Source organism: Miscanthus floridulus, chromosome 16 (genome assembly GCF_019320115.1).
Source record: "Miscanthus floridulus cultivar M001 chromosome 16, ASM1932011v1, whole genome shotgun sequence".
NCBI lineage: Eukaryota > Viridiplantae > Streptophyta > Magnoliopsida > Poales > Poaceae > Miscanthus > Miscanthus floridulus.
In genome coordinates, this window is record NC_089595.1 from 9,128,139 (window position 1) to 9,149,231 (window position 21,093).

Genomic DNA, 21,093 nt, shown 5'->3' on the forward strand with positions numbered 1-21,093 from the left:
GGTTCCTAATGAAGTCTCCACGTTAATCCTCATGAGATAATGTAGGAAAACAAAAGATAGATCCTAGAAATTCTCATAAAATTCCAAACATTTGACCATGAATTCGGTAGAAGCTAATCATCGTTGATGATAATAATATATATATAGCTATTGGATCTATTCAACATCAACATAGCCTGTTAGTCCCGAGCAAGTTGGGGTAGGCTAGAGTTGAAACCCAGCAAGATACCCAAGTCATGGTTCCGGTACTTCGATAGCTGCTTTCCAGGCAATCATATCCAAACATAGATCTCTAGATATATCCCAAGCTTTTATATCCCTTTTCACCGCCTCCGCCCATGTCAACTTCGGCCTTCCTCTGCCTCTCCTTATATTATTAGCTTGGCTTGGAACTCCACAACGCACTGGTGCAGCTGGCGGTTTCCTCTGGACATGGCCAAACCATCTCAACCGATGTTGGACAAGCTTTTCTTTAATTGGTGCTACCCCTAGGAGATCACGTATATCATCATTCCGAACTCAGTCCATTCCTTCGGCATTCCTCTGCCTCTTCTTATATTATTAGCTTGGCTTGGAACTCCACAACGCACTGGTGCAGCTGGCGGTTTCCTCTGGACATGGCCAAACCATCTCAACCGATGTTGGACAAGCTTTTCTTTAATTGGTGCTACCCCTAGGAGATCACGTATATCATCATTCCGAACTCGGTCCATTCTTATGTGACCACAAATCCAACGCAACATGCGCATTTCTGCAACACTCATTTGCTGAACATGCCGAGCCTTTGCAGGCCAACATTCGGCTCCATACAACATTGCAAGTCTAATTGCCGTCCTATAGAACTTGCCTTTTAGCTTTTGGGGTACCTTCTTGTCACATAGAATGTCAGAAGCTTGACGCCACTTGATCCACCCTGTTTTGATTCTATGGCTAACGTCTACATCAATATCTTCATCCTTCTGTAGCATCGATCTCAGATATCGGAAATTATCATTTTTAGGCACGACTTACCTTCCAAACATCTCCCTCATCCTTGATTTTCAAAAAAAAAAAATATCCGTCTATGCTATAAAACAACTTAAAGTAACATGTTATTTTAAAACTCGATCTAATGTATACCTACATCAACCATGTACTCTTATCATGATAAAATAACTGATGTAACCTAATTGTCATCTCTTATTGGAAAAGTTAAATATCATCTTAAATCAACATCTATAAATTATCTACGTCTTCTAATAAAAAGTTTTTTTAAATAACCATACAACATGTATATGTTATACGTTACCCATTTATATCAATATTTATATATATTAAGATTTGAATAAAGTAAGCATACACGTCGTGCCAACATGCATTAGCGATAAATATATATGTTATGTTTCATCATAACAAGAATATTTTTTATCAACTCTTATACTAATGACACTAGCATATAGTTTAAAACGATATTAGTAACTATGACATATAATTTATTTAGGTTGTTACTTTGTATATATTTAAATAGTTTAACTAAATAGTTGATACGTCTATATCGATAGTATAACCGTGACTGCATATATAATTCTGTAACACGTCAAGGGGCCTTTGGCCCATGTGGCTGGCCCAAGAGGGCCGCGCGGCCATGCTGCCGCTGCCGCCGTCGCTTCCGTGGCGAGGTAGGGTTAGATCGCTTAAGGGCTAATAAGCTAGGGTTTGGTTGCTTAGGGGCTAAGTCTTCCCGAGACTATAAATACAAGGGGCCTTGTAGCGTTGAACCTTAAGCAAAGTATAATCGTTGAAAGGCTTCTACCCCTTGCCCTTCTAAGCCTTGGTCTTCTTCCAAATCCTTTCCCCTGCGCACGTGCCGCCGTTGCCCTCACCCTAACCCTAACGCCGTCGCCCTCAGCAGTCGCGCCGCCGCGCGGTCACGCCGCCGGGCGTCTTTGCCCCCGCTGCAAGGAGCCCCGTCGTCATACCCATTATACATGGTATCAAAGCCAGGTTCGATCCATGGCCGCCACCGCCACCATGGACCTCCACAACACCATCGTAAGTTGGTCAAAAAATACTCACCAATTTTCTTCTAGACCAACAGAATGCAATCCAGATCGGATCAGATCTGGATACCACCACCAACACCCAACAGATGTTCGACGACAAGATTGCCGAACTGGATCGACGCCTCAAGGCCACAGAGGATGAGATGGAACACATCAACAATAGGGTCATCACCGACTCTGCGACCACCAAGGTCGCCCTCATCCATGGCGTCACCATTGATTCGGTCCAAACCGGATCAGATCTAGATGCCGCCATTGACGACCCTGTTGTGGAGAAACAACAAATCAATCCTCCGGTTGTCATCGCCAAACCAGCCGCCGACGATAGCGACAGCAGCATGCTGTCGTGCGAGGTCCGCGGTAACATCATGGACTCCAACGCCTACTACATCGACGGCTACATCGACAAACTCCTCTACGACCTGGGATCTACACCAACTCGCATGAGAAGGGACACCCTCGTCGCCGACTTTGTCGAATACCGCCCCGATGTCACAACACTTCGGGCCAACGCCATCACCCTCAACATCGGTGAGCCATCAAGGAAGCAACGCGAGGACGTGCTGCGTGGAAAAGGGAGAGTGATGTAACATGTCATGGGGCCTTTGGCCCATGTGGCTAGCCCAAGAGGGCCGCACGGCCAAGCCGTCGCCGCCGCCATCACTTCTGTGGCAAGCTAGGGTTAGATCGCTTAGGGGCTAATCTAGGTTTAGGTTGCTTAGGGGCTAAGTCTTTCCGGGACTATAAATGCAAGGGGCCTTGTACCGTTGTACCTTAAGCAAAGTATAATCGCCCAAAGGCTTCTATCCCTTCCCCTTCTAAGCCTTGGTCTTCTTCCAAACCCTCTCCCCCGCGCACGTGCCGTCGTCACCCTCGCCCTTGTCCTAACCCTAACGCCACTGGCCTGAGTAGCCGCGCTGCCGCGCGGTCATGTCGCCGGGCGCCCTTGCCCTGTCGCCAGGAGCCCCCGTCGTTCACTACTACAGATCGCTTCATCACTGCCGGCGCCATCACTGCCGGTAATGGCACAACCGGCAGTGATTAGTCTTCACTGCCGGTTCTAAGCTCTGACAGACATGAAATGATAGAGAGAGCTGAATAACCGGCAGTGATGACACAAATCACTGCCGGTTTGTGTCTCAAACCGGCAGTGTATCCTCGTAGGGATATCACTGCCGGTTTAAGCAACGAGCCGACAATGATTTCTTGTTATCACTGTCGGCTTTTTTCTGTACCCGACAGTGATTAGTCGGAAAGATTCTAGCACCGTCCCCACCATATATACCCACCTCATCCATTGTCCCCCCAGGCCGAGACACACTAGTTCTCTGCTTGGCAACTTGGGAGCAAGCCAACACTCTCCACCGCTGGCTCCATCTTCAATTCTTCATCACTCTTGTAAAGGTTAGTAATTTTTTCTTCTAATCTTTCATTGCTAATAATGTAGTGCATTGCATATGCTTTAGTAATAATGGTGGATTTCATTTTTTATATACCATTTCTATAGTCTTTGTTAGTAACAAAAAATATGCTTTCTACATCTTTGTTAGGAACATTATATCTTAATATTTGTTAGCCAAATTATTTTTATTTACAAACCATTTCTACATCACCTTTGTTAAACATTTCTTTATAAATCATTTCTACATTTATTTATAATCATTTCTATTAATATAATATAATATGTTGAGTGTAATAGTGTTGATTGTTGCATGGTATAATTATAGGGGGTTTCTATATTTATTTGGAAGTATTTTGCAGTGATTTTTAGGTACGATGAATGGCGGTGGACTTCCCGCTCCACAGGCACCAAGTTTTTACCCTGACGATCTGCCATTCGCGCCATCATCAGATAGGGCTGCTTCGCGCTACCCAGACCCTCTATAGTATGAAATATTTTTTTATTTGTCGTAACTAATTAGTGTGCTACTTGTATATTCATTCATAATATGATTGATGCATATGTCACAGACTATATCCCCGAACGAGTGGCTAGAGTCATCACTATTCCTATTTGCTGGGGTTGACAGCATCTTCAAGGATACGACTACAGAGGTCGTGAATGACCAAGGTGATGAGTTGTGGGTATGTAATATCGCTTTTAACATCCCTATTAGGTACCATCGAGAAGTAGAGCAAGACATCGTGGTGAGGGGACGTCGATGTCTGACTCGGCGAGGCGCCCAGTTCAATACCGTGCTTCGTTGTTTACAGGCACTTGAGCAAATTGGCTACCTTCTGCCTGATTTTTCGTACTTGAAGATATAAGCCTTACTTGAGTGTAATCTTGATACTCCGCAAGTAAGTGAAAGGATGGCGAGATATAACCAAATGGATGCGGTAAGTCGTTTTATGATATCCGATTGAGTCGTATTTATTTATTGATTGTGATGATTAAATGACCGCTCTCTGATATTTTTTGTTTCATGCCTGCAGAATTTGCTACATGATTTTACCTATGCTGCAGCAGGCATGCAGGATATTCTTTCACAAGCTCTTCAGCGCAACTGGGATACACCTATCGCTACGTGGAACACCTTGGTCAGCAAACAACACATGGCATTTAGTATTGCCTAAAATTTACTCTAAGCGAAGACGTCAATAGTCTTGCAGTGGGTTATATCTTTGGCGTACCATGTGTTTGGTGTCATCAGACAGAGAGTGTTTTAATTTGTTAGGGTCTTGCATTACATAAAAGCTGACCACGGTTACACAATCTGAGACGTACGCTACGGGCAGTGGAGACAACTTAGATTTGCATCTGGTTTGTGAGGCTTATGTTTGAATTCTTATGGTTTCATGTAATAACTCGTTTATTTGTACGGAGATGCATAATTAGGTTTATTTGTATGGGATAAATATTTATTTTTCTTCTATAAACTAATACAATATGTATTATTTCATCTTTTTAAAAAAATCATTTTTTCACAGCCGTGTTTTAAATAAAGCCGAGAATCTTTTTAGAAAAAAAAAACTGAGCCCTGGTAGTGGCGCTGTTTTGAAGGACTGAGCAGTGGTTCCGAGGACAGAACCATCACTGCCGGTTAGTTGTTACAAAATCACTGCCGGTTTAACTAAGAACCGGCAGTGATGTACATTCATGGGTGAACAGTGCTTACTGCTCACGCTGACCACCATAGCAGAAGGAGCACTGCTCCCACAAACCCCCTGCCGGTTGAGGTAGTATCACTGCCGGTTTGTAACACTTAACCGGCAGTGATTTGATCCTCACGGGTGAGCAGTGCTAACCGCTCACGCTGACCACCACAGCAGGAGGAGCACTGCTCCCACCAACCCCGACACCTATAATTCAAAAAAAAGTGAACATTGCACAACCTACTAGCCTCTATAAAATGGTCCTCTCGGCCAGAAGCCTCTCCACGGCCAAGTCTTGCCAGCTACCACGCTCTTCCTGCTTATTTCTTACTTCGTTCTCTATAAGCTAGTAGTATCTACATGGCCTCTCAGTGGGACAAAGCCCTCCACATATAAATTTCAACAAGCCTCCTCATCCACAAGGATGGTGCGCACATGAGATACAAGAATATTTATAAAGATAGAGCCACACCGAGGCTTCACGGTGCGACGAGATTGACGGAGCCATCCTATGCGGTGTGCTCTAGATTGTCTGTCGGGTGCAACAACCATTCGATGTGCTTTCCATTGTGCGGCTGGAAAGTGCACGGGTTGAAACCTGCCCAGCAACCTACCGTTTGTCTTCCGGCATAGCTCGCCAACTATCTCTATAGCATTCTCGGTCATTCTTGCCGTATATTCGATACTAGAAGAATGCTTATGAGATGGTTATATTTTAATGTGTTGGTACACATCGATGGTTACATAAACCTAAACTGTAATAGGCTTATGTAATCATACTTTTTAATCTAATATTAGGTCTTTGTTATCGTTTCTGTTTATATTGTGTATTTGTGTTTGAAATATATAAATATATATATTGACCTTTGTCTCTCTTCAAATGTCGCTGCCACTATGGTTATGCATCCCGGCGTCTGTGGGGGAATAGACCCCCTATACCCTCATGGGTATACATGGGCTGCACCATCAGAGATGGCCCAGCCCGTAAGATGAAGACGTGCGGAGCACGACATTATATTGTAATTGTACCAAATTGGATACTTTACTTGTAACCTTGTCCCTTCGGAGTATATAAGGAGGGGCAAGGGTCCCCCTAGAGGACAGATTAATCCAGATCAATACAAATAACAGAGCACAGGACGTAGGGTTTTACGCCACACTGGCGGCCTGAACCTCGGTGGACTGCCGACCACACTGGTGGTAGATTATCGGCCTAAACCCTAAACCACGGGCACCCCCCTCAGTGGACTGCCGACCATATTTCGTCGACAGCGTCTTGTTGGTCTCGAACTTTTTCTTAAGCTTTAGCGTGCCACTGGTGACGAGCCCACCAAGTTTTGCATTTTTCTGAGATCCTTTGGTGTTTTCTCCAGCTTAATTGATTTTCTGCGCGACATCGCCGATTAAACAGAGGCTGAACTAAACCTACCCCCGAGTCGATCCGGAATGGTGCAAGAATTTTGCAGAGGGTCAGATGTGACCTAGGAACTAATTTTTGGCTCTTGAAGATGAAAAATTCTATTGTGCCCAACATGTAACTGGCCATTTTGCTGCGTTGTAGGTTGTGTTTGCAACCTCTTTGACGTCCAAAGCCCGCTGGTGTGTTGGCTTGGATCGAATTCAATGTCAACACAAGGCTAAAGCCCGACGCTCTAACAAACCAGGACCACCATACTTAACCACTAGGTTTCAAACTAATTTCATATTCATCACAATATACATAGGTGTCAAGTAAAGTAAAAGATATGACTGTGGGTGAAAATCATATAAATCAATCCTTTGCCAAAAAAAATAATTAATTAGTTTGTAATAATTCGATATAGACGACTATGAAGTATCTATTGTGTCAATGAGTAAAAACATACAATTTAGTACAAACATTCTTTATTTGTCTAGCTTTTTAACATCCAGAATAACATCGCCTAATGTATATTCTGCCAGAATTTATAGCCTATTTCCCTAGCTGTAGTATACTTGTAGTACAGCTTTCTGTTATACTTGTACTACATAGGAGCAAACTCTCAAACATAGCTTTCTGTTATTATGAAGCGCTTCTCGACGACTCCGGCGTGCGTCAGGAGTGCCCAGAGGTGCGTGATGAGCTCGCCACCGTTTGCCAGCTTCTGGACGTGAGCGGTCACGTTGTCCGATGGCGCAACAGAGAGAAGCAGCTCCACCCAAAGCTCTGCAAGAAACCCCCACTTGTTCACTGTGCTTGACACAGCGTCGTGCAGCACTTGGCCGAGCCTTGTGCCTTCGACCAAGATGTACCTGTGCACGGAGGATGCCGCTGGATCCACCTGCACCGCTTTCAGCTTGTCGCAGGTGCCATCCCTGGACAAGGACAAGCAGCCTTTGAGAGCTTCCCGTGCCTCAGTCTGCACGCCGTCCAAGAGAAGCCGCGTGTCGTAGCTGTGCTCCGGCAGCAGCTCCGGCGCCGACGACACAAGGTAGGCGCAGTAGGCCGAGAGCGTGGTGGCCACGAGGTGCTCCTTCTTGACGTGGCGATGTGCCACATGAGGATGCGCTCCACGGCGGTCGTCGCCGAAAGCTTGGCTGGCCGCGCGCTGAGACGTAGAACGCTCTGCAGGCCGTTCTTCTCCAGCGAGTAGTCACCGTAGCGGACACGAGCCAGCCCATTCTTGAGGAATACGTAGATTGAGCGCTTCACCTCCTCGGGTAGGATCCGGTGACGCGTGATCCTGTTCCGGATCAGGAAGCCCATGATCCAACCGGGGAGGGGCAGCCGCCACACGCCCTTGCGCTGAGAGTGCAGGCACGCCGACAGAAGCGAGTACTGCCCCACGGAGTTGTTCCAGACTTCCAGTACCCTATGAGCCTGAACCGGCACATCAGCTTGAGCATTCGCTGCAAGACCGGCCTGCTGTGCAGTCCATAGCCGGTCAAGAACAGACATGATGCTGTAGTAGGTATAGACAGCCATCAGTCGCCATCAGTTCACAGAGAGGATCACATATACTCCCTCCGTCCCAAAATAAAAGACGTTTTGGGTTTTCGTACCACAAGTTTGACTCGATTTGTAGAAAATACATGCAATATTTACATCTTCAAATAAATTTATTAAAAAACTAGACAAAAAGATCTTTTCGATGATACTAATTACTTAGCATAAATATTTATATATTTAATATATAATTGCCGATAGTCGTTTCTCGGAAAGCGAAAACGTCATTTATTTTGGGATGGAGGGAGTACTATATACACACTACCAACAAATTCCACTACACTAAGGAGTCTGCAGCCCTTATCTTCGTCACAGGTCAAAAAGTAATAAGCCCTGGTGTCATGGATGATGGATTGCGCATACTTACAAAACCATCGTAATGGCTGATGGCTGTACTTGAGACAAGACTTGGCAACTGAACCAGATGCATGCACGTCTATAAAACCACAGGAGGAGGCCACACAGAGCTTGCAGTGGGTAGCATAAAAGGCGGTCAGGATAAGCATAGCATCTATCTATATTTTCTCACTTGTGTACTACCCCATATGAAACTGAGCTCCATACAAGCATTCCATTTATAATCTGTGACTTCTGAACTACCCCAAATTGAACTGAGCTCCATAGCCGCCCCTCTACTTTTAGTTATCGATACAAAAGTCATGGCCGGCCGGAGCATATATATGATATATAATGTACAGATGCAGGAGCATATATATAGCTACTCTGAGTTAACGAATCCGAAGGTAGGCCAGTGACGCGCAATCAGCAGATTAATATGGCGAGCAGCGGTGGCGAGAAGGCGGCTGCAGTGGTGCAGAACAAGAAGGTGGTGCTAAGGAGGTACGTCACCGGGCTCCCCACCGAAGAGGACATGGAGATCATTGTGGACACCATCAGTCTGCGTGTGCCGGCAGGGCAGACCGCCGTGCTGGTCAAGAACCTCTACCTTTCCTGCGACCCCTGGATGCGTGACCGCATGAGCAAGCACCACCAAGCTTGCTCCGGACTTTGTCATTGGAGAGGTATGCGTCCAAATTCGATCCACTGTCAATTGGAGCATTGGAACATGTTGAAGAAATCTTTGTGACGTGTGTGATTCATTGATCATCAGGCCATGGTCAATTTCGGTGTGGGCAAGGTGATCGACTCAACGCACCCGCCGGCGATCTCGTCTGGGGGATGAGTGGATGGGAGGAATACACACTCGTCACCCAGACGGAATACCTGAAGAAGATCAACCACAACGAGCTGCCGCTCTCATACTACACGGGGGTTCTTGGTTAGCGATCCCAATGACTGATTTCTAGTTCTGCTACTACCGTTTGTCTAGTTCTACAAATTCTTCTACGTTTTACTGATTTCAAAACATGCCAGTTTGCTCGTCATTGACGCTGAACCAATGTTAACCGCCATCCAGGCATGCCAGGGATCACGGCATACGCCTGCTTTTTCAAGGTCGGGAAGCCAAAGAAGGGCGACTTCTTGTTCGTCTCAGCGGCGTCAGGCGTCGTAGGGCAACTCGTCGGGCAGCTTGCCAAGATCGCCGGTTGCTACGTGGTCGGCAGCGCCGGCTCCGACGAAAAGGTCAGTCTCCTCAAGACCAAGTTCGGCTACGACGACGCGTTCAACTACAAGTCCGAGACCGACCTCGGCGCCGCGCTCAAGCGGTGCCTTCCCGACGGCATCGGCGTGGGCGGCGCCATGCTGGATGCCGCGCTGCTGCACATGCGCCACGGCGGCAGGGTCGCCGTCTGCGGCATGATCTCGCAGTACGGTTTGGAGGAGCCGTACGGCGTGCGCAACCTGTACTGCATCATCGGCAAGACCATCCGGGTGGAGGGATTCAATGTTAATGGCTACTTCCACCTCTACGGGAGGTTTGAGGACGAGATGCCTGGTTACATCAAGGATGGGAAGGTCACCATCATATCGTGGAGGACGTCGTCGAGGGCATAGAAAGCGCACCGGCAGCTCTAATCGGGTTGTTCTCTGGCAAAAATGTAGGGAAGCAGTTGGTTGCAATCGCAAGGGCATGAGTTGAAGCAGGAACTCCGTAATGGTGCACGAGATGAGCAAAAACCAAGTCTTGTGCTACTTGTGTGATGCCGGCGGATTGGGGTCTGGGGCTAATACAATATATAGGATAATAGAGCCTCTACCTACCAGTACTTGTGTCATAATAAGAGGGCAGTGTTATTGTATTGAGAACAAACATATTTATAAACGCCAGTGTACTTTTATTCAACATTTCAGTCATGATAAATCAAACAAGCAGTCACTCGTGTTAATCAGTTGTATAGGTGATTATGGAAGCCAGCTGTGTGATCCAGTTTCAAAAACCATACACACTACTTAAACAATTTGTATTCGTCGCCGGTAAGCCTTTATAGAGGTGGCTAACCTAACCACCTCTACATGTCCGTAGATTTGTAGATGCAGATGCGGTTGGAAATATGAATCGCATCTACAAATCAATTTCTAGAAACGGCTCAAAATCTAGCCGTCTCGATCTAAACCATTTTCAAGAAATCATAATTTGGGCAAAAAATAGAAAAACTTTTTAAATTTAGGAAAGCACTCACCAAGCAGGTCAGATCATCGAGCGTCACAAGTCATGTGATTTTCCACACATGTGCAGCTGGCCGGATTCAAACACCTAACCACTTCACCTCAAAATCACTTGTGACTAAAGGATAGATACATTTTTTTATTCACTTTACTAGATTTTGAAATTATTATTTGAGACATTAAACAATTCAAATGATAAATGTTTCAACTGGAAAGTTGTAGCTATCATTGAGTGTTACAGCTTTGGTTGGTCGTTCCTTCAACTGAGGCCGTTCAAAAATTAAAATTTCAAAATATAAAAAATTCAAATAGAATTTTCATTGGATAAAATGATTTTAAATGAAAAGGTTGTCAATTACAAAGTTGTATAGCACTTTTAGATCTACAACTTTAGGTTGGTCATTTCTCTATACAAGGTCATTTAGAAATTTTGAATATCAATATATGTGGTCTTTAGACTGAATTTTGGGACCATAAGATCATTTTAAGTGAAAAATTTATCAACTATAATGCTTTTGATCTTTTTAAGGTCTATAACTTTTATTTTGGTCATTTCTCCATCTGAAGTCATTTGAAAAATTTAAAAGTTTGAATTTCAAAATGTTAGAACTGGAAACAGAATTTGAGGGATCTACATAATTTGAAATGAAAAAGTCGTCGGCTATAAAGTTGTAGATATGTTTAAGGTATCCAACTTTCATATAAAAGTTTGTTTTCAAACGTGTTTGTTAGAAAAAAATATGAATTTATTATGTTGCACCTATTTTAGAGACGGTTCTAGATCGAGCCACCACTACAAATCGATACCCAACTTTGATTGGAAAGTTTGTTTTCATACGTCTTTGTTAGAAAAAAGTTTAGGAATTTTATTATGTTGCATCTATCACTACTACTGAAAAAGTTAACCGAGGCGGGCAAAATGCCATAACCAAGGCGGGCAGGCCAACCGCCTCGGAAGCAAGGGCACGGTTAATCGTGGCCTTAACCGAGACGTTTTTAGGCCCGCCTCGGTTAATAAAATAAAAACTAAAAAACAAAAATTCATGGACAGGCCCGCCGAGCCCATCCACAGGCTGCCGAGCCCATCCACGGCTGTAGCGTCCACGCGTGTGCACCGCCGCTCGTCGGGACCGCCTGCAGGTGGTGCAGGTCACCGGATCCGGAGCTCGTGGTGGTGGAGCTCGTCAGATCCACTGCCCGAAGCCGTAGCCGCCGTGTGAGCCCTCACCGAAACCGGATCCGCCCGCTGCCGCCGTCGGAGTCCTCGCCACCACCGGATCCGCCCCGAGCGCGGATGAGAGCTCGCGTAGACCGGATCCGCCCGCTGCCGCCATCGGAGTCCTCGCCGCCACCGGATCCATGCCGCCATGGCCGGTCGAGGCCGCCTATTGACGGTCAATAATGATGAAATCCGACCGTCAATTAATATCAAAGACAGGGGAATTCGGCAAACCAACATCACATATGCATTTACTTCTAACTTAGTTCCACATGTATTTGGAGAATTGTATTTTTCGCATGACATATACACAAATACATGTATTCATATCCAAAAGGCGCTTTTTGACGCGTATTTGCGCAAACAAATAACAAGGACGTCAGGCAAATAAACTCCAAAGAGGCCCAACACACAGAGGTACCCACCTGGAGTTCACCAGAGCCCACCACACAAAGGCGGTGGCGAGGCAGCGCAGCCCAGGGGCCGGCCGAACCAAGGGCGCGGCCGCACCCTGGCTGGGCTGGACCAGCACTGCCTTCCTCTAGTGGTTCGATGGCGGTTCCCTGAGGCGGTTCATCGTGTGCTCCAGCGCAACTTGTGGCTTCTTACCGCCTTACTCACCTGTATAAGAAGGGAGGCACACCCTCCCCCTCATCAACACACACAACACTCTTGAGCAATCTTCACTTTCAATTCATAGTTGTAGCTTTCACTTTCTTGTTAGTACAAGAACAAGGCAAAGCTACCTTGGAGAGCTTGACTCCTTGAAAGAAGACCACTTTGGGTATGAATAGAATTATGAGTTCTTCCAAGTTCATTCTCTCATTATCCAATTATAGTCATATTTATGAACTAGAGTATAGTTGTGATGTTATAATCTTGATATATGAACTAGTGTATAGTTTATGTGTCATGAGAGTATCATCATTAACATTGTGCTTAATAAAACATATAACTTATATAATGAAGATTAGAGCTAAGTTGGGTATGGTGGTTCATCGTACCGCAAGGTGTGTCCAATTCATAACTTGTCAATCCGTAGGGTTGGAGTCCCGGGATGAGTTGGGTAGTCTATGTATACATAGGCATGGTGCCTGGGTATGGAGAGGCAGGTGTCTGCATGGCCCTTGCTTCAGTCGAGGGGATGGCGGCAGGTGATGACAGCCCTGTCTGTCCTTAGCATTCCCCCCTGTTCGTTTGGGATGTAGGAGTCTAAATTAGCATGGTAGTTGCTGGCAGACCAGTACACGCATGTTCTCCTGATCCATGTCACACTTAGCACTAATTCTAATTATGTAAATTGTATGAACATTAACTAATCATAATATGACTATACTAGATTAATGCCTGCTCGCTTAGGAATATTCTTTTATTAGTTTCTTTTCTATTTATCATTCGAGGAAAGCTCTTGTGTGTGTCCACTATCTCTATTATCATTTCTTACCCCTGTATTAACAATTGGTTAACTTGCACAGCATTACTACCCATGGTCATATCAGAATCTTAATCAATGCCTTCCTTTGGGAAAATATAAATAACGATACCCGAATACTCACCGGGTGAAATGCTACAAACGATAGCTCCGTGCGCTTGCGGATTAATATCTAAAAAGGTTAAGGAACTATCAAGGTTAATACTAGTGATATCGCTATACTCTAGCGATGCTCCTAAGTAGAAACCAACAAGGGCATTTCTGGCGCAGTTGCTGGGGATAGGTTCTCTGCCTAGCCTTAGTGACTATGTTAAGAAATGCCAACAAGCATTTCTGCCACCGTTGCCGGAGAAGGCATAAATGATTAAGATTCATAATGATATGTTCATGATAGTATGCATGTAAGGTAGCCATTGTTTATGTAGGCTAACTTCGCTTGTTTTCTCCTGTTGTGGATGAAAACAGGGATAGTGTATGACCAGGTTTGATCTGCCGGAAAACTTCATCGACAACCCAGAGGTTATCCTAAGGAGGAACCGGTCCCGTACCGTTTCTCCCGTACCACACCTCCACCTCCGCCGACAGACGACCCAGTCGACCCCACACCATCCGCTACTACCGCTATGGCCAAGTCACTCCGCGACTACTCTGTTCCCAACATTGCCAACGTGCCCACCGGGCCCGCTGTCAACACTAGGGCCAGAAACTTCAAGCTCCGCACTAGCCTCATCACGATGGTGCAGGCAAACCAGTTCCATGGTTTGCCAAGTGAGGACGCGAACGCGCATCTCCAACACTTCCTCGAGCTCTGCAACACCATCGTCATCAAGGATGTCGCACCTGCAAGCATAAGGCTCCATTTGTTTCCCTTTTCCCTCACGGGGAAAGTGAAACAATGGTTCTACAAGGAGAAGGAAGTTGTCAACACGTGGGACAAATGTTCCGCGGCGTTCCTCGCCAAGTTCTTCCCCATGGGCAAAACCAATGCCCTGAGGGGAAGAATTTCAAACTTCCAGCAGAGTGCCACGGAATCAATTCCCGAGGCATGGAAATGACTCCAAGATTACATCCAAGCATGCCCACATCACGGCATCGAAAACTGGTTAGTGCTCCAGAATTTTTATGATGAATTAACCCTGATATCTAGGGGGCACATTGACACTGCTGCTGGAGGGGCCTTTCTCTCCCTCACTATTGATGGAGCCACAGCTCTGATCAATAAAATGGTGATGAATCAAAGCTAGGGGGAGGAAAGAAAATCACAAAAAGGAATGCATACCGTTAAAGAAACGGACATGCTTTCCACAAAAATAGACCTACTGATGAAAAGGCTGGACGATCGTGCCCAAGACAAGGACGCCATGATGGGCACCGTCTAGGCCATAGACTCACACATGATGTGTGAAGTCTGTGGAAACGTTGGCCATTTGGGGAATGACTGCCCCGAAACCCGAGAAGACATAGCGTTCATCAACAACGGGTTTCGCCAACCAGGTAATAATGGGTGGAACAACCAACAACGTCCACCCTACCAAGGTAATTCGAACTACAGTTCCAATTTTAATTATACTTCGAATCAACCTGCTTTGAAAGATTTAGTGCTAAGGCAAGCGAAAATTAATGAAAATCTTACCAAGAAACTTGCCTATCATGATAAAAATATTGAAAGTATAAATTCTAAATTAGAAAATTTGACTTCCTCCGTACAAAATCAATTGAGCTTCAATAAGGTTCTTGAAAAGCAATTGGCTCATATCGCTGCTGCAATTCCTATTAACAATAATGGCAAAATTCCTGCTCAACCTGAGAAATCGCGTGAAAATGTAAATTCAGTGACTATGAGGGGAGGTAAGTCCACTCGTGAGCCACCATATCCTAACCAAAATGCAGGAAAAGAAAAAGGGCGAAAAGAAGTCGAGTCATCAAGTGCACAAGAAGAGGAAGTACAAGAGAAGAAGACGGCACCACAAGACTATGTGGACACGAACTACCTGCCGTTTCCTATAAGAACACGCAAGCAAACTGTGGATGAACAATTTGCACGTTTCGTAGAGATGATCAAGAATATACATGTGAGCGTCCCCTTAATGGACGTCTTACATGTACCCTCCTATGCAAAGTACATCAAGGACATCATCAATAACAAAAGGCCACTACCATCCACAGCAGTCGTAAAGCTAACAGAAGAGTGTAGCGCAGCTATACTCAATTTTCTGGAGAAAAGGAAGGACCTCGGATGCCCTACAATCTCATGCTCCATCGGGATCCAACACTTCGACCAAGCCTTGTGCGACCTGGGAGCTAGTGTGAGTGTCATGCCCAAATCCATCTACAACAAGCTGATCCACAAGCCATTAACACCCACACCAATGATGCTCCAATTGGCCGATTCATCACTACGCCATCCGGCCGGAATCGCGGAGGATATACTTGTCAAGATCTGAGATTGTTATGTCCCCGTGGACTTTGTAGTACTGGACATGGAGGTCGCAAAGAAATCAACCCTTATCCTAGGGCGACCCTTCTTGAGCACCGCAAAGGCCCAAATCGACGTCGGATCAGGAGAAATCAGCTTCAACATCCATGGGAAGGAAGAAAAGTTCTCCTTCAAGCCAAGGAAAGAGCAATGTTCAATGATTCACATAAAGTATGGGCCTAATCCCCAGGGATTAAAGGAGGTGCATATCAAACCTCACCTTGTGAGCAACTTGGTAAAAAAGGCTGAAGAAACAAGATCAAAGAAAAAGCCAGAGCAAAAGCAAAAGGCCGCTCCAAAGAAATTTGAAGCCGCACCCATCCCACCAAGGATGAACAAGAAGGCTTGGCAGCCCAGAGAAAACGCTCTAAAGCCTACTCCTACATTGCCAAGGAAGACCAAAATGGTGTGGCAAATGAAGGTACCAGCCTCCGTGTCCGTCTCTTCCGGAATAGAAGCTTCATCCTCCGGAACGAAATGAAAAGGAGAAGAGTCTTGTTCACCGGACTATAAAAGGTAAACCCTTGCCGAAGGTAAATCGGTAGTTATTTTTTTACAAAACATATTTTCTTCTCTACAAAAGCTCATTTAGTTTTGAGAATAACTCTTGCCAGGAATAATACCTTGATTTAAAATAATTTTTGATCACTTGGATAAGTATAGAATAAAAATGTTAATCGAAATCTCAAAATTTGGCTTTTGTTAAAAAAAAATCATCCTTGATCTATGCCGAAACACTTAATTTAAAATATAGTTTTTCGTACACTATAAGTTTATAGGCTTTTTAGTATAAGCATGAAGCTTAGTTTATCTAATCTACTCATCAATTGTTTAGTTTGACTTTTGAACTAAAAGTGTCAAGCATGGAAATTGGATGATTACAAGAGACTAACCATTGCAAAAAATATATAATAACAAAATAAATAACAAATAAATAAATAAAACACATCTATCAAGTTTCGCTTCTAATAAGAAAGAGGGCCATGAGCGAAGAACAAGCTTGGGGGAGGACCACCGTCAAGGTAAGTACCCTCTCCCCTCTCTTTCTTTCTAGTTTTTATTTTTTTTTATTTACATTCAAAAAAATATGCATCATTATAATTCTTAGCATCTAGCATTTAAAAAAAACAAATATGATAAAAATAACAAAAATATCAATTCCACTCTCATATGTGACTAGGAATGCTTAAGTTCTCCCTATGTTGAAATGATGAATAGTTGCTCTGTTTATAATTTATCATGTGCCTAGTTTGTAACTTAGTATTCCCCAATATTTAAGTTTGTTGGCTAAAAATGTCTTAACCTAAGACTTGAGAAACTTGTGGGTTGCAAAAGCATGATCATTTTCTAAGTTGTTGCGAGTTATGATATGCTAAATGGATTATGCTATTACTTAGTTCTAAGAAAAACTTGACACCCGGAGTTTTCTTTTCAAAAAATTTAAAAATGACATGTTCCTCAATGGTTATAAAATTCCTACCACAGCCATATGACAATATTTAAATTTTAAACCTTAGTCATATACTGCTTGTATTTACATTGAGCTTTGTCAAATTGATGTGACCCTTGTCGAGATACATGTCATATGACTAAGAATACCAACCGGTGTTTCTGGTGGCATTGCCACCTGGTTGAGCCAAACCGACATCGCCGGCCTTTAAATACCGGAAACAGAGTGCGCCGGCGAGTGCTTCCCATCTCGCATCCCAAATTCGTCCACCACAGTCCACCTCCATACAATACACCGTATCCATGGGATCCTTAGGAACTTAGATCGCGTTTGGACCCGGATCGACGAGCCGCCGTTCGACGGTGAGGTGATGCGAGGCTTTTTCCTCGCCGCGGTCCGTCATGGCCGCCTGAGCAGAGTGTTCTGCCATGACGCCGCACGTTGCCTCCGTGTCCTTTGATAACGGTGTCTTCGTGTCGCCCTGACCCACATGCCTCTACTATGGAACAGTTTCTCCGGAGGACTAGCAGATCGCCGGAAACGCCGTCGCCGTGGTCGCCGTGAACTAGAGCAACCCCGTGCACGTGGCCAACTACCTCGCCGAGCCTCGTGTTCTCGACCAGCCCATCCTACAAGTTTCTGGTGAGGTCTTTATGCTCCTATGGTAGTCGGTTTGACTATCTGAGCTTCGTGCTCGCCGGAACGCTTTTGCCGCCGCCGGTGAACTCGGTTTAGATGCCGTTTCCGCGGCTGGGTCGATAGGGAGTAGTGCTGCTACATCTAAGGATTCTAGCGTGTTAGAAGTAACTTAAGGATGGATTTTTGGTAGATGTAGTACAGCCGTAATGGCTGTTTTCGCCGGTGTCGACGTACCCGCGGCCAGACCCCGCCGCTACACTGCACCATTTTGAATGTTTTGTACCTTGATCGATTGCGCTTGAGCTGTAGAGTATTCTAGTGGCTGGATGTCGTCGGAGAGTCCCGTACGCGCCGGCGTTTGGCCGGAGATGTACGTCCTCTGTTAAGTCAGGCCAGGGACCGTTGAAAACATGAATTCGAATATGTGGAGGCACCTTTATGTAAACTCTATCACTGAAATGAATAGTTCGACCAGTAGCTTCGCGAATAGAAAAGATAACAGCGACTCTTTAGCAAAAGAGCCAGCACCCACGCTGGATTCCGCCATGGGCCACGTGCTAGGCCGTTTTGGGCCAGATCGTGGGCCTCTTTAGGCCAGTTCAGCCTTTTCCTTTTTCTGAGCGTTTTTGTTAGGTTTATTTATTTCATAAACTTGTACAGTTTTGTAAAATGCAAATAGATGTCCAAATTAAGTCCAAAAATTATGAAACTCGAACATAAGGTGTAAAACATGTTAAGTATATTCAGTAAAAAGTTTGGTACCATTCTGAGCTGGTGACTGGTTGTAGTAAATGAAATACTTTTGGAGTAACAGTCTGTTTGTAGAAATTTCTGAGAATGAAATATTAATCAAATGAACTTGAATTTTTTTACAGTAGTCTGGTAAAGGTACTAGGTAGCTCCAGTAAAAATTTCAGGTCCAAAATAGTTCAGTAGTTAGTTTGTGCGACTTGATTTCAATTTTGTAGACCTTTAATAATTAATTTCTATTTACATGAAACATTATTAGTTTTATAATCACAATCTATCCAGAAATGAAAACCGGTTGTTTGACAAACAAATTGTGTTGCATTTAGCTCCTTTAATTGTGTGTGATTTTCCTTTGTATTCGTTTTTATTTATACTTGCATATGTGCATGCATATAGAAACGGAAACTATCGAAGCCGCCAACTCCGAAGCCCAGGAATTTGAGGAGGTCATCGAGGAATATGAAGAGGAGCTGATTGTTGACTTTATTACTGACACTGCTGTTGAGGTTTCTGCCCCCGAAGCCAACCAAGGCAAGCCCCGGTGCACAACCTATGTTTTAATCACTTTTCTGTTTAATGTGCATTAAGTATAGAAGTTGTGTGAACCCTCCCTGGATAAAGATCCTAACCTATGAGTCATACTAGCAAATAGGCTCGTGTAGGTGCTATTGCTTAGGGACTTGGTAGATGTGAGCAACATGTCGTTGCTCATAATAGGTTATACACTTCTTACCTATAATATGGAACTCGGGAGGATAATAATTGGAGACCGGGCATGATTGTGGACTTGGGTAACAGAGTAAGGCTCTATTTGTATTAGTCCCGCCTGTGTCGATTAAGGACCGTCCGATGTTAGATTGCTGGTGGAGTTTGAAAGTACCAACACATAGCAAGGTCCCGTGTATGGATGACCACGAAACCTATTACCTCTCTTGTGCTAAGGGAACCCATGGGGTTTGTCAGCCGCTACGCCGGTCTCTCGGGAGTAGTCAGGAGGTGGGGGCCGTGGCTGTAACCACGCATTGAGCTTGCATTGTGCATGGCCGATGGGTCGGGTCCCTAGGGCAGACTAGGTCGGTACTAGACTTTGGTTCATGGGTAGGGAACGGTAGCCCTATGTGGACCCTCGATCAGGTACATACGGGCATGTGTTTGGGTTTGCCCAACTGGATGTAAATCGATTGCAATCGTCGTCGCTCCTCGGATATGGATACCACTTTGCCACTGTCTACCATTCATAGTTAATGCAACTTGAACATGGAGGATGATGGAGTTGATGATGATGATGATGGATACAATTCTGATTGCTTACCACATGCTTGAAAGTAGTTTCAGGTGCAAACTTAGAATGGTTAAGTAATAAACCTACACTTGACTGCTAAAACTTGAATATAAGGAGTTACCTCTAGTAAGCTTTTGCAAATATAAAAGAACCAGCAAACCAAAAGCCCCTGCATATCTTTGAGAGTCGGGAGACTACTCCCATATTTGACGGGTAAGTCTTGTTGAGTATACTTTAGTACTCAGGGTTTTATTCCCAATGTTGCAGGTGGGAGCGAGGAGTAGTGTTATGATGCTTGGTGGTACTCTCCCAGTGGGCACAGTGAGGGTGTCATGTCTATCGTCATTTAGTTATTTTTAATTTGAATAATGTTGTTGCATACAGGGGCAAAACACTTTTACATTCGTCCCCTGTATGAGTTGATGAACTTTATGCTTTTGCTTTGAACTTCGAACTGGTTTGTAATAAATAAATGGACCCAAGTTATGTATGAAATATTCCTATGTTGTAAGTTTTATTCACTTGTTATGAATCTGGGTAAATCGTGGATTGTTTCAAGTTCTCCTATGGTGGTGTTCTCGACGGACTTGCTTACTTGACTAGGTCTCTTGGGTACTTAGTGCCAAATGAATGGTGAGTACGCTTGGGATTTAGTTACGTTAGACGGGTTTGCCACACCCTTGGGGTAAACCAGGCTAACAATGCAGCTGCTAAGGTTGAAGGCTCTACCTTTAACCCTTTGTGTGAGGAGAAAACCAACACTAAGGTTGGTGAGGACAGCAAGGCCACAGAGCTGAGGACATCTACTTTGAGTGGAAAGAGGAAGAGAGAGAACTTCACTGAGGATGAGATGCCCATGCTGACCAACATATCTGGCCAACATGTCTGATGCTGTGAACAATATTGTCATTGCACTTAGGGAGACTAGACCAGCCCATGTTGATGCTTACATGTACCTTGCTGTTACGGAGACCCCTGGCTTATGTAGCCCCCTGGCTTTTATGAGGAAGCTCTCATAGTGGCCTACACCTACCTACTGGACAATAAGGCCCAGGGCAGGGGCTTTATTGGGATGAGTGATGGCCATAGAGACATTTGGCTTAGGAACTACCTAACCAAGAATTACTACATGTAGGTGCACTACATGTTGGGCCAAAGAGAAGGATAACAGTTG

At 44.7% G+C, this 21,093-nt stretch overlaps 1 long non-coding RNA gene and 1 pseudogene across 1 annotated transcript; both read left to right on the plus strand.

Moving 5' to 3' along the window:
• Window positions 1–1,283: 1,283 nt before the first annotated feature.
• LOC136514370 (uncharacterized) lies at window positions 1,284–4,863 on the plus strand. Its single transcript, XR_010773628.1, has 4 exons — window positions 1,284–3,446; window positions 3,804–3,928; window positions 4,014–4,382; window positions 4,479–4,863. It is a non-coding gene; the product is annotated as an uncharacterized lncRNA (long non-coding RNA).
• A 4,015-nt stretch (window positions 4,864–8,878) lies between these two features.
• LOC136513656 (2-alkenal reductase (NADP(+)-dependent)-like) lies at window positions 8,879–10,139 on the plus strand (annotated as a pseudogene).
• The last annotated feature ends 10,954 nt before the right edge of the window (window positions 10,140–21,093 follow it).